Consider the following 13,744-nt stretch of genomic DNA (forward strand, 5'->3'; position numbering starts at 1 on the left):
GGGGAGAATGCTATCTGAACTTCTGGAAAACCAAGACATTAAGGTGTAAAAAAAATCAAAAAGCACAAGAAATGCCACGATGAAGCATGAAGAACTGTCAGAAGACTTGCTATCGATAATGCATAATGTTTTAGAAGAAAAAGAGATCCCCATGCAATAGAATCTTCATAGAAGAGCCACTGAGATGGATGGATGGGTGGAGAGTGGAGAGCACAGTACTCCAGCTAAAGATATCTGCCAGCTCTGGCTGTAGAGGACAGCTTTAATGGAATTGATTGTCTGCAACAAAGTTCACTGTAGATTGACCACATGGGAATAAGCGGATATGGGAGAAAGCTGGATATGCTGCCCAGCAACCTCACAAGTAAGGGTGGGGAAATAGTGAGAAACAGGAACTTAGTGGTCAGGTGAATTGGGCTAGGGATTCCATCTCTGGCCTTCCTAGCTATGACTTGCTTTCTCTCTTCTGGTCCCAGAATTTTATGGGGAAAATGAGGTTGTCATTTGTTTCATTTTAACTCAAGTTGTGTGCTTCGTATATGCCAGCATCATGCAAAACATTTTGAATAAATTATCTTGTTTAACCCTAAAAATAAGAACGTTATGAAGTAGATACTATGGCTGTCCCCATTTTGCATAGGAGAGAACCAGGCTCTGATCCTCCATGGAGGGGAAAGGATTCAAAGCCAGGCTGCTTGAGGCCAGAGCCGTCACCACACTACACACGGTATTTAAGAAACTTAGTCTAGTGCTTGGTATATAGAGGTGTACGACAGGGGGTGATCCTCAGACCAGAAAGAGGGTTCAATGCCTATAAGTTGGTTTACCTATATAAATGCACCCATTTCCACAGGGCCCTCACTCATGATTTTCAGATGGGAGGTATAAGCAATCCAATGAACAAAGCTCTATGGTCCTGGGAAATCCTTGGTCCTCCGAGGGTCTCCATGTCCATGCACCAGGGCACAGAGAAGGTCAAAGCACCCAGCTGTGAAAAGGGAGGAAACAGGACCTGACAAACACCACGGAGAAGACAACAGAGTTAAGGTGTTACCTCTGTCCTGCGTATCAGAGAAATCGTCCCTAGATCTGCTTCAGCTCTGGTCACCATGGTAGGGACCTCACCCTAGGCAGCTGGGACACATCTGGAATATGAAATGAAAACCTGGGTCAACATTCTAGCTCAACTTTCTAGACTCAGCTCCCTTGGACACCTTGCTTCCTCTCTCTGAGCCTCGGTTTCCCTGTCTAGAAACTGAAGGGGATGAATTAAACAGATTTAGTTCTGACATTTTATTGTTTTAGAATTCCATTAGTCTAAAGTGACATAGAGGATAAGACTCAAATTCACAAAAAATAGCAACTGGGAATCTCAACCAGCTAAGCCACATCTCCAGTCACACGGCTTTATAGGTGCAGGCACTTCCAATTTTTAGGAATAAAACAAGTCATCCTAAATTTCTGATTAGTAATTTGATGGAAAGCCTTTTTACAAACAATTACTTGAGATGATTACAACTTTGTGCCAAGACTAAATCAGCAAGACAATTGCAAGCAACTTAAGCAGTATTCAGAAGTCATTTTGCTAGTTCTGCAAAGCTCCACGTAAATTGGAGGGGCCAGCCAACAAAATTTTATAGAATTGACCAACTAGATTTTAGAGAAACTAAACACCTTCTACAGGTTATGCTCAGTTTGTGAGCACTTTAGTGGCTAGAACCAGGTCTAGTCCATACTTAGCTCCACGATTCCTGGTACAATATTTAGACTTTAAATTTTAGAGGCAATGTATGGGTAAAAGCACTTTGTATTAATAACATTCTGTACACATTGTAATTCAGTCAGTTTCCATGTAATAAACACTGTTTAAGCTTGTTGGGGAGTGGGGCACTTAATGTCCCTTAGCCTAATTGCCTCCTCTGTTAATCAGAAAACCAAAGGCCTCTCTCACAAGATTTGTCAAGAGGGATAAGTGAGACCATGGAAGCTTCCAGCACTGTTCCTGCCTCACTGCTGGGTCTCAGGGCTACGGGCATATGGAGGTATCCTATTCGGTTCAGTAGGACCTTATGCTCAGAAGGGCCCCATGATGGGCCTAGTGCTCTGCTGTTGCCATCTTTAAATTCTTAATAATTTTTCAAAGAGGGACCCCAGATGTTTATTTGCACTGGGCTCTGCTGATTATGCAGCTGACCCTACTCAAGGCATTGTACTGGGTAGGGTTGTCGAAGCCTACACAACAAGGTCCATGCAAGGAACAAGAACAGGATCCCAATTACCACGTCTTCCTTGAGTGCCTAGTCTACACTCCTGAGCTCCCTGGGCTGCAGAGACGATGGAGAGAGGCCTGCTCTAAAAACACTCTTCTGCTGAAGTTCTCTAGAAGAGCTTTCTGTCACCAACTTCAGTCAAATCACTCAACACCTTTGTGCCTCAGTTTTCTCAACCGTAAAGAGAAACTATGAATAGCGCCTATATTTTCAGAGTTGTTGTGAAGATTAAATGAATTAATCTGCATGATGCTCTTAAAGCAGTTCTGAGGACATAGGAAGTTCTATGTAAGGGTCAACTATTATATTTTACTGTCATTGTTGCTCGCTTTTCTTTGCCTGGATGTTTGCATGGCTTTTCCTGGTCTGGATGTTTGCATGGCTTTTTTCTTTGACAGCATACATTTTCTCATTCTCTTTCAGAACATTTTTAAACTGCCAGACTGCTTTGTTTCCCTCAAAACATCCCAGTTCTTTGTAGCTTGGAATGAGTCTTAAGGGAAAGACTCATGTAGCAGGGTATTCTCTGTGATCTGGTTCACAGATGACCTGAAAAGAGTAATTAATTTATAGCTACTATTGCTGGAGCACTGGAATGGGCACTAAATGTCCATTGTCTGTGATCCTCATAGCAATACTGTATCATGACTGGTTTTATACCCATTTTGTAGATGAGGAAATTGAGGCTTATAAACATTCTGCAAAGTTCTTTGAATCTGGTTCTGTCTGCCTCCAAAGTCACCTTCTAGCTGGAGCCTTGAATGCTGCGGCTGCTATTGCCAACAGATCTCAGGTCTCAGGAGCAGAGGCTAATTAATGTCCAGGGACTTTCCTGGCGATCCAGCGGTTAAGACTCCATGCTCCCAATGCACAGGTTCAATCCCTGGCTGGGGAACTAAGATCTCACATGCCTCCGGTTGCAGTCAAAAAGAGAGAGACACTGATGTCTGTGAAGTGCACAATACCAAATCTTAAGCTCACTCCAAGAGGATGGCAATTGAATTCCACACCCTGGCATCCTAGCACGTAAACAAAGAATCCGCTATGAAATTTGCATACATTTATATTCACAAACAGACACATACCCCTTAAACTAATTTTAAATCCTACTGCCCAGACAATACTCACCCCCAGGACCATGAGAAAGGTCTGATCCCAGCCTGCGTTTCAGCAGTGTCCTGACGGAAACATCTCCCTCACCACCCCCCACCCCCTCCGGAAGCTTGTCAGTCATTGGAGGTCAGTCGCCAATGTTTCATCATTTCCAATGGGGCGGGGGCATGCTACTCAAAGATAATGATCTAGCTCGGTTGAGAAAAGCGAGGTGAAGCAACAGATAACACCTCCTATCTCTCTTGGCAGGGCTCTACCCTTCTGCTTCATGCAGTTTATGTCTGTGGAGCGTAGTAGTCTCTTTCCCTCCATGTGAACACAAATTTAAATACCACGAATACACGTGTGACCTGGTGGAGTGGAAAGGGTACTTCAGGAGGAGTCAGGAGGCCTGGGTTCAAGGCCCAGCTCTGGCACTCATTTGCTTTTATGAACTCAGAAGAATCACTTTCCCACCAGCAAGCTCATGTTCTTCATTTATGAAATGAAGAAGTGGGTCTCTACAAATTGGCAAAGGTCCCTTCCAGCTTGCTTCACCTCTGAATCTGTGTATGACGTGGCCATAGGTTATTTAAGAGTGTGTGTATGGAACGTAGGCAACTGATAAGGATAATTTTCAGGACTTTGCCGTTAAACACTGAATGAGGCCAACCTGAGACAGCTGGGGCAGTTTGTAAGACAGGTAATGCCAGCAAGGGAATGAAGGTTGGCTGCAGGCTTTGAGTGTGGAGTCTCAGGCTAAACCTCCAAGATCTAAACTGAGGACTGAAGAACAGGAGAGGATAAAATGATCCCGATGTAAAACAAAGAAAGCAGAACTTTGTAGGCCTCTGTGATGTCACCTCCCTGCTCCGGACAAGATGAACAGTGTGGAATAAGGGCTCCTGAATCAGATATATTCAGATTTGAAAACTGGCTCAATTAGCCAATAGCTGAGTGACTTGGGAAAAGTTACTTAACCTCTCTGAGTCTCAGTTTTTTCACATGTTAATAATAAATGTTTAGTTTTTTTAATTTCATAAGGTGTTTTAAAGTTAATACAAATACATAGTCAAAGTACTTAACAGATGCTGTTTTCTCTGGTAAACAGCTCATCATGCTCAGTTGTATCAGATTCTTTGTGACCCCGTGGACTGTAGCCCTCCAGGCTCCTCTGTCCATGGGATTCTCCAGGCAGCAATATTGGAGTGGGCTGCCATTTCCTCCTCCAGAGGATCTTCCCAACCCAGGGATCAACCCCACACCTCCTGTGTCTCCTGCACTGCAGGAGGATTCTTTACCTACTGAGCAATTGGGGAAGCCCCCTGGTAAACAACAAATAGTAGCTATTAATATTTACATTTTTATTCTTTAAAGTTAAAAATCCACCTCTTGGGCTGAGCCCTGCTCCATGTTTTCCAATCTGCAATGTATTATCAGTTCACTGTGGAAATATGTCTGTAGCTACAGTTTTCTTTCCTTTCATAGCTATGGTAAGAATTCTTTTTGTTTAGTCGCTAGGTTGTGTCCAATTCTTTTGTGACTCCATGGACTGTAGCCACCAGGCTCTTCTGTCCATGAGATTTTCTCAAGCAAGATTTCCCACTCAACACTGGATTGGATTGCCATTTCCTTCTCCAGGGGATCTTCCTGACCCAGGCACCAAGCCACCACGGAAGCCATAGGAAGCAACTTCTTACTCAAAGTTTAGGAATGCATGGGCATGCTGCAAGCTTTACAGAATAACTTCCTAACTGGCTTTTCCACACCCTTCGGTTCATCCTTACACTGTCAGCAAAGAGCTCTCTGCTCCTGACTGCCAGGGTCTCCCAGTACTCTAGCTACAGTTACCCTACAGGAATCAAGCCAAGATTTTTGGCTCACTATGCTGTTTTCTCTTTTATCTGAACCCAGGGTAGATATGTCAGCATCCAGGGCTGTGCAGGATTCACTCTGCTCTGCTCTTCTGTGTGGACTGTTCTTGGACCAGAATCTTCCATGATGCCACTCCAGGCTCACGGTACCATGTAATGGGCATCCCTGGATGTGAATCCACCTGCCATTGCAGGGGACATGGCTTCCATCCTTGGTCCGGGAAGATTCCATATGCTGCAGAGCAACAAAGCCCATGTGTCACAACTACTGGGCCTATGTGCAGCAACTACTGATGTCCATGCACCTAGAGCCTGTGCTCCGGAAGAAGAGAGGCCACCATGATGAGAAGTACACCCCACTCCCCAGGGCTAGAGAAGGCCTGTGTGCAGCAATGAAGATCCAGCACAACCACAGTACATAAATAAAATATATTTTTAAAAATGCAGTAGTTAAGGATCTTTGAACACGACATATTGTGATCTTCTGTGTGTGTGCTCTCACTAGGATAGTCTTGCAACAGTAGAAAGTCTACTTGACTTGGACATCAGTGACTTGGAGATCGGAGGCCTTTGCCCTCTCTGGACTACATTTTCTTCATATACATTTGCAAGGACTTTTGATTAGATCATCCATGCTGCTGGTGCTGCTGCTGCTAAGTCATTTCAGTCGTGTCTGACTCTGTGCGACCTCATAGATGGCAGCCCACCAAGCTCCACTGTCCCTGGGATTCTCCAGGCAAGAACACTGGAGTGGGCTGCCATTCCTTTCTCCAATGCATGAAAGTGAAAAGTGAAAGTGAAGTCACTCAATTGTGTCCAATTCTTTGTGACCCCATGGACTGTAGCCCACCAGGTTCCTCCATCCATGGGATTTTCCAGGCAAGAGTACTGGACTGGGTTGCCATTGCCTTCTCTGAGATCATCCATGACTCTGCTCTAAATCCAGAGTCTATCTATGTATGATTCAGAGGCAGGAGATAGATGCGCCCCAGGCTGAACAGTTTCTCCCCTGTGGACAGAAATTCCATAAAGGCAGAAACTCCATAAAAGCAGGATAATGAAGGAGGCTGGACCTTGCCTAGATAAGAGATATAGATCACGTATTACTCATTCTTGAAGTTAAAGAGAACTCCCTGACTACACATGCGCAGAAAGGCTACTTGGAGATCAAAAAAGGAGGGAGCGTCACCTCATAGTAAGTGATATTGTAAGTAAGTGATGTCAGGCCTCTTTGTTAGAATCCATGTTGGCTATGAGATGTGACTGCACGCATGTGAGGACCTTGAGATAAGCCAAATATGGACTCAGAACCAGCAAAGCAAGGTGACTGGTCAAAAGAAACCCGGAAGAAATGTCCCACAAAAATGATTCAATTACCATGAGGGTGTGACTCTCCCTCTGAGAGGCTCTCATGTCTATCCACATGTACTATATCATTGTTCCTTCAAATTAACAATTTCTTTGTTGCACTACTTTCTGTCTCTACATGTAAATTTGTTTCTGCACAGCTGATGGGCCAGGGCTTTGCCGCTGGCTTCTGACTCTGGTGGACTAGTGGCTGAGATTCAGCACTCTTTATGCTGTTGCCCGGCCTCAATCTCCAGCCAGAAATTGAAGCCCTGCTTCAAGCAGGCCAAGGCCACCCAGGATCAACTCTACCATATCTCTGGTCACCAGAACTCTGCCTGCTTCTAGGAGGTGTTCAAGCAGTGTTTGTGGCATATGTAAGTGAGTGAATGCATTTAAGCCCTCTGTTCCTTATACATACCCAGAGTTTGCCCACATCTCACTGCCTAACTACATGCAAACACTTGCTGAAGATAAGATAATGATTTGCTCACAAAAGCCCTTAGCCTATTCCTTCCCAAAGGTCATGGGCAGTGGATTTCTGCTGGAGCTCCTTGGGAGGTCCATATCCAAGCTCCTATCTGCTGAGCTCTATGTGATATGGTCCTCCTCACTCTGCTTTGAGCTGACATCTTTAAAGGCAGGACTCAAGAGGAGATCAGACAGTGATAAATGAAGCTATAACATCTGTAACATCAACAGGAAGCTATTTCTGATAGCTTATCACCTGGTGGAGAAGGAGCTGCTGATGGAGGTCGATAACTCACTTTCACCTCCCACCCCTTACACATTTTTTAAGACCACATCCCTCCCAGGCCCTATTGCCCTTGCAGGATGCCTCCAATATTCGTGGGCCACAGCGTCTCACAGAGAACATAGCTACTTTCTGCAGGAGGGTCAATTATCTCTTCCCATTTTTAAGGGAGAAAAAATGGTGGGTCAAGATTAAGGAATTTTTCTAAAGTCTTTTTTATTCTCATTTTATTTTTATTTTTTGATTAAGGAGTTTTTTAAAAGAGGAAAAAATGCTTGTTTCAATCATCCTCACCATTTTGCATGATGCTTTTCCGGCATACTTGAGGGTTTTTTGAAACAGTTTCTCAAATTGTTTCGCACATTATGACAAATGAGCTTTTAAAACCCACAATTCTGGTTATGTCCTTCTCTGCTAACACCTCCTCAGTGGCTCCCCACTGAACTCACACCCTGAGCAAGATCGACCCTCTTAGCTGTACCTGGGGTATTTGTCTTTGTTTCCTCACTCTCTTCCAGACTCCCTCCCACCTCGGGGTGTCTGGATATGTGGATTCTTCTGTGCCCAAAAGGTTTTCATGGCATTTTTAATGGTTGCCTAATATCCCGCCTTGCTGTGAGAGCATGCTAAGTTGCTTCAGTCGTGTCCGACTCTTTGCAGCCCCATGGACTGTAGCCCTCTAGACTCCTCTGTCCATGGGATTCTCCAGGCAAGGATACTGGAAGGGTTGCCATGCCCTCCTCCAGGGGATCTTCCTGACCCAGAGATTGAACCCACTTCTCTTATGTCTCCTGCATTGGCAGGCGGGTTCTTTACCACTAGCACCACCTGGGAAGCCCCCCTCCCCTGCTCATCCCCTCCCCAACTCCTTACCTTGCTTATTACAACCCTAAATTCCAAAGCATCCTTTGGACTATCAATCAGTTGTTTCCAGTGTTTTTACTACTGAAGCAACACAGTGATAGGTAACTTTGTAAACAGTGATTTTACTGTTACTGTTGGTAATTTTAGATTATTTCTTTTGAATAAAGCTACAGTGGAAGTGAGAAATAGATTTAAGGGACTAGATCTGATAGACAGAGGGCCTGATGAACTATGGACAGAGGTTCGTGACATTGTACAGGAGACAAGGATCAAGACCATTCCCATGGAAAAGAAATGCAAAAAAGCAAAATGGCTGTCTGAGGAGGTCTTACAAAGAGCGGTGAAAAGAAGAGAAGTGAAAAGCTAAGGAGAAAAGGAAAGATATTCCCATTTGAATGCAGAGTTCCAAAGAATAGCAAGGAGAGATAAGAAAGTCTTCCTCAGGTATCAATGCAAAGAAATAGAGGAAAACAACAGATTGGGAAAGATTAGAGATCGCTGCAAGAAAATCAGAGATATCAAAGGAACATATCATGCAAAGATGGGCTAGATAAAGGACAGAAATGGTATGGACCTAACAGAAGCAGAAGACATTAAGAAGAGGTGGCAAGAATACACAGAAGAACTGTACAAAAAAGATCTTCACGACCCAGATAATCATGATGGTGTGATCACTCACCTAGAGCCAGACATCCTGGAATGTGAAGTTAAGTGGGCCTTATGAAGCATCACTACGAACAAAGCTAGTGGAGGTGATGGAATTGAGCTATTTCAAATCCTGAAAGATGATGCTGTGAAAGTGCTGCACTTAATATGCCAGCAAATCTGGAAAACTCAGCAGTGGCCACAGGACTGGAAAAGGTCAGTTTTCATTCCAATCCCAAAGAAAAGCAATGTCAAAGAATGCTCAAACTACTGCACAATTGCACTCATCTCACATGCTAGTAAAGTAATGCTCAAAATTCTCCAAGCCAGGCTTCAGCAAAACGTGAACCATGAACTTCCAAATGTTCAAGCTGGATTTAGAAAAGGCAGAGGAACCAGAGATCAAATTGCCAACATCCATTGGATCACTGAAAAAGCAAGAGAGTTCCAGAAAAACATCTATTTCTGCTTTATTGACTATGCCAAAGCCTTTGACTGTGTGGATCACAATAAACTGTGGAAAATTCTGAAAGAGATGGGAATACCAGATCTTCTGACCTGTCTCTTGAGAAACCTGTATGCAGGTCAGAGAGCAACAGTTAGAACTGGACATGGAACAACAGGCTGGTTTCAAATAGGAAAAGGAGTACGGCAACGCTGTATATTGTCACCCTGCTTATTTAACTTATATGCAGAGTACATCATGCAAAACGCTGGGCTGGAAGAAGCACAAGCTGGAATCAAGATTGCCAGGAGAAATATCAATAACCTCAGATATGCAGATGACACCACCCTTATGGCAGAAAGTGAAGAGGAACTAAAAAGCCTCTTGATGAAAGTGAGAGAGGAGAGTGAAAAAGTTGGCTTAAAGCTCAACATTCAGAAAACTAAGATCATGGCATCTGGTCCCATCACTTCATGGGAAATAGATGGGGAAACAGTGGAAACAGTGTCAGACTTTATATTTTTGGGCTCCAAAATCACTGCAGATGGTGATTGTAGCCATGAAATTAAAAGACGCTTAGTCCTTGGAAGGAAAATTATGACCAACCTAGATATCATATTAAAAAACAGAGACATTACTTTGCCAACAAAGGTCCATCTAGTCAAGGCTATGGTTCTTCCAGTGGTCATGTGTGGATGTGAGAGAAGGACTGTGAAGAAAGCTGAGCGCCGCAGAATTGATGCTTTTGAACTGTGGTGTTGGAGAAGACTCTTGAGAGTCCCTTGGACTGCAAGAAGATCCAACCAGTCCATCCTAAAGGAGATCAGTCTTGAGTGTTCATTGGAAGGACTGATGTTGAAGATGAAACTCCAATATTTTGGCCACCTCATGCAAAGAGTTGACTCATTTGAAAAGACCCTGATGCTGGGAAGGATTAGGGACAGGAGGAGAAGGGGATGACAAAGGATGAGATGGCTGGATGGCATCACTGACTTGATGGACATGACTTTGGGTAAACTCCGGGAGTTGGTGATGGACAGGGAGGCCTGGCATGCTGCAATTCATGCGGTCGCAAAGAGTTGGACACGACTGAGTGACTGAACTGAACTGAACTGAACAGGAGTAGATGTCCAAGTCAAAGGAAAGTGACTTTCTGGCCTTTGCGTCACACGGACCTTTTGCTTTCAGCAAGTGTGTTCCATTAGCAGTGTTTGAGCGTGTCTATTTCAATCTGGATATCAACGGATTCTTATTTTTCAGTAACTATATAGTGTTACTTCCATGCATGTTTTAGTTTATTTTTTAAAATCTGTTTATCAGTAATAAAATGTTCTACTATTTGTTGAGCACCAATATATGAATTTGCTTCACATACACTAGCTCCTTTAATCCTCACAACAACCATATAAGAAAGATACTATGGATACTGTTTTAAAATAAAGAAGCTTCTACTAACCCTGAGGTTCTTCATTTCTTTCTTTTCTAGTTGCTTTAGGTGTAGAGTTAGGTTATTTATTTGGCTTTTTTCTTGTTTCTTGAGGTGATCCTGTATTGCTATGAATCTTCCCCTTAGCACTGCTTTTACAGTGTCCCATAGGTTTTGGGTTCTTGTGTTTTCATTTTCATTCATTTGTATGCGTATTTTGATTTCTTTTTTTGATTTCTTCTGTGATTTGTTGGTCATTCAGCAGTGTGTTGTTCAGTCTCCGTATGTTGGAGTTTTTAATTGTTTTTCTCCTGTAATTGACATCTAATCTTACTGCATTGTGGTCAGAAAAGATGCTTGGAATGATTTCAATTTTTTTGAATTTACCAAGACTAGATTTATGGCCCAGGATGTGATCTATTCTGGAGAAGGTTCTTTGTGTGCTTGAGAAAAAGGTGAAATTCATTGTTTTTGAGTGAAATGACCTGTAGATATCTATTAGGTCTAACAGGTCTATTGTATCATTTAAAGTTTGTGTTTCCTTGTTAATTTCCTGTTTAGTTGATCTGTCCATAGGTGTGAGTGGGGTATTAAAGTCTCCCACTATTATTGTGTTATTGTTAATTTTCCCTTTCATACTTGCTAGCAATTGTCTTACATATTGCAGTGCTCCTATGTTGGGTGCATATATATTTATAATTGTTATATCTTCTTCTTGGGTTGATCCTTTGATCATTATGTAGTGCCCATCTTTGTCTCTTTTCACCACCTTTGTTTTAAAGTCTACTTTATCTGATATGAGTATTGCTACTCCCGCTTTCTTTTGATCTCTATTTGCATGAAATATCTTTTTCCAGCCCTTCACCTTCAATCTGTATGTGTCCCTTGTTTTGAGGCGGGTCTCCTGTAGACAACATATATAGGGGTCTTGTTTTTGTATCCATTCAGCCAGTCTTTGTCTTTTGGTTGGGGATTCAACTCATTTACATTTAAGGTAATTATTGATAAGTATGATCCTGTTGCCATTTACTTTATTGTTTTGGATTTGAGATTATACATCGTTTTTTTGTTTCCTGTCTAGAGAAGATCCTTTAGCATTTGTTGGAGAGCTGGTTTGGTGATGCTGAATTCTCTGATCTTTTGCCTGTCTGTAAAGCTTTTGATTTTTCCTTCGTATTTGAATGAGATTCTTGCAGGATACAGTAATCTGGTCTGTAGATCATTTTCTTTCATCACGTTAAGTATGTCCTGCCATTCCCTTCTGGCCTAAAGAGTTTCTATTGAAAGATCAGCTGTTATCCTTATGGGATCACCTTGTGTGTTATTTGTTGTTTTTCCCTTGCTGCTTCTAATATTTGTTCTTTGTGTTTGATCTTTGCTAATTTGATTATTATGTGTCTTGGGTGTTTTGCCTTGGGTTTATCCTGTTTGGGACTCTCTGGGTTTCTTGGACTTGGGTGATTATTTGATTATTTCCTTCCCCACTTTAGGGAAGTTTTCAACTATTATCTCCTGGAGTATTTTCTCATGGTCTTTCTCTTTGTCTTCTTCTGGGACTCCTATGATTCGTATGTTGGTGCGTTTAACATTGTCCCAGAGGTCTCTGAGGTTGTCCTCATTTCTTCTATGGATAACAGTGTGGAGATTCCTCAAGAAACTGGAAATAGAACTGCCGTATGATCCAGCAATCCCACTGCTGAGCATACACACTGAGGAAACCAGAATTGAAAGAGACACGTGTACCCCAATGTTCATCGCAGCACTGTTTACAATAGCCAGGACATGGAAGCAGCCTAGATGTCCATCAGCAGATGAATGGATAAGGAAGCTGTGGTACATATACACAATGGAATATTACTCAGCCATTAAAAAGAATACATTCGAATTAGTTCTAATGAGGTGGATGAAACTGGAGCCCATTATACAGAGTGAAGTAAGCCAGAAAGAAAAACACCAATACAGTATTCTAACACACATATATAGTATTTAGTTAATTGGTAAAGATAACCCTGTATGTGAGACATCAAAAGAGACACAGATAAATAGAACAGTCTTTTAGACTCTATGGGAGAGGGCGAGGGTGGGATGATATGGGAGAATGGCATTGAAGCATGCAAATTATCATATGTGAAACGAATCACCAGTCCAGGTTCAACACATGATACAGGGTGCTCGGGGCTGGTGCACCGGGATGACCCGGAGGGATGGGATGGGGAGGGAGGTGGGAGGGGGGTTCTGGAAGGGGAACACATGTACACCCATGGTGGATTCATGTCAATGTATGGCAAAACAAATACAATATTGTAAAGTTAAAAAAATAAAATAAAATAAAGAAGCTGAATATTGGGAAGGTTTGTTGCTGTTCAGTCACTAAGTCGTGTCCAACTCTTTGTGACCCCATGGACTGCAGCATGCCAGACTTCCTTATCCTTCAGCATCTCCTGGAATTTGCTCAAACTCATGTCCATTGAGTTAGTGATGCCATCCAAACATCTCACTCTCTGTCGTCCCCTTCTCCTGCCCTCAATCTTTCCCAGCATCAGAGTTTTTTCCAATGAGTTGGCTCTTCTCATTAGGTGACTAAAGTATTATAACTGGGAAGGTTCACTTTCCCAAAGTCAGAGAGTTGTAATAAGTAGCAGAATCAGGATTCAAATTCAGGTCTTGTAATATTGTCTCAAAATCTATTTGCTTTATGTATTATTTCTCTACCATCTGCATCTTCCAACTAATAAACATTCTTGACAGTGAGTTTTGTAGACACTAAGCTTCTCAGAGCTTCAGGTGCAATACAGCACCCCAAGTTCATGTGACAACATGTATGGAGCTCCCAAGTCCAGTTGCTCAGTTCCCACTCTTTGTGACCCATGGATTGCAGCACACCAGGCTTCCCTGTCCAACACCAACTCCTGGAGCCTGGTCAAACTCATGTCCATAGAGTTGGTGATCCTAGCCAGTACCTATCCAGAATCAACAGTCTACAAGCAGAAGACTCCAGCCTCCTGGAGTCTCCACCAGAGACTCCAC

At 42.8% G+C, this 13,744-nt stretch overlaps 1 protein-coding gene across 3 annotated transcripts in view; it reads right to left on the reverse strand.

The window, feature by feature from the left end:
• RHEX (regulator of hemoglobinization and erythroid cell expansion) overlaps positions 1 to 3,450 on the reverse strand; it is a 28,742-nt gene extending 25,292 nt beyond the window's left edge. For all 3 annotated transcript variants that reach the window (XM_081492049.1, XM_081492048.1, XM_081492050.1), the window contains exons 1-2: positions 3,399 to 3,450; positions 1,055 to 1,145 (exon numbers count right to left, since the gene is read on the reverse strand). The gene's annotated coding sequence lies outside the window, so the exon portion shown is untranslated. The remainder of the gene's footprint in view (positions 1 to 1,054; positions 1,146 to 3,398) is intronic.
• Positions 3,451 to 13,744: the final 10,294 nt, after the last annotated feature.

The sequence above is a fragment of the Giraffa tippelskirchi genome, chromosome 5, assembly GCF_054371585.1.
Source record: "Giraffa tippelskirchi isolate mGirTip1 chromosome 5, T2T-mGirTip1v1.2.pri, whole genome shotgun sequence".
In the NCBI taxonomy this organism is placed as follows: Eukaryota; Metazoa; Chordata; class Mammalia; order Artiodactyla; family Giraffidae; genus Giraffa; species Giraffa tippelskirchi.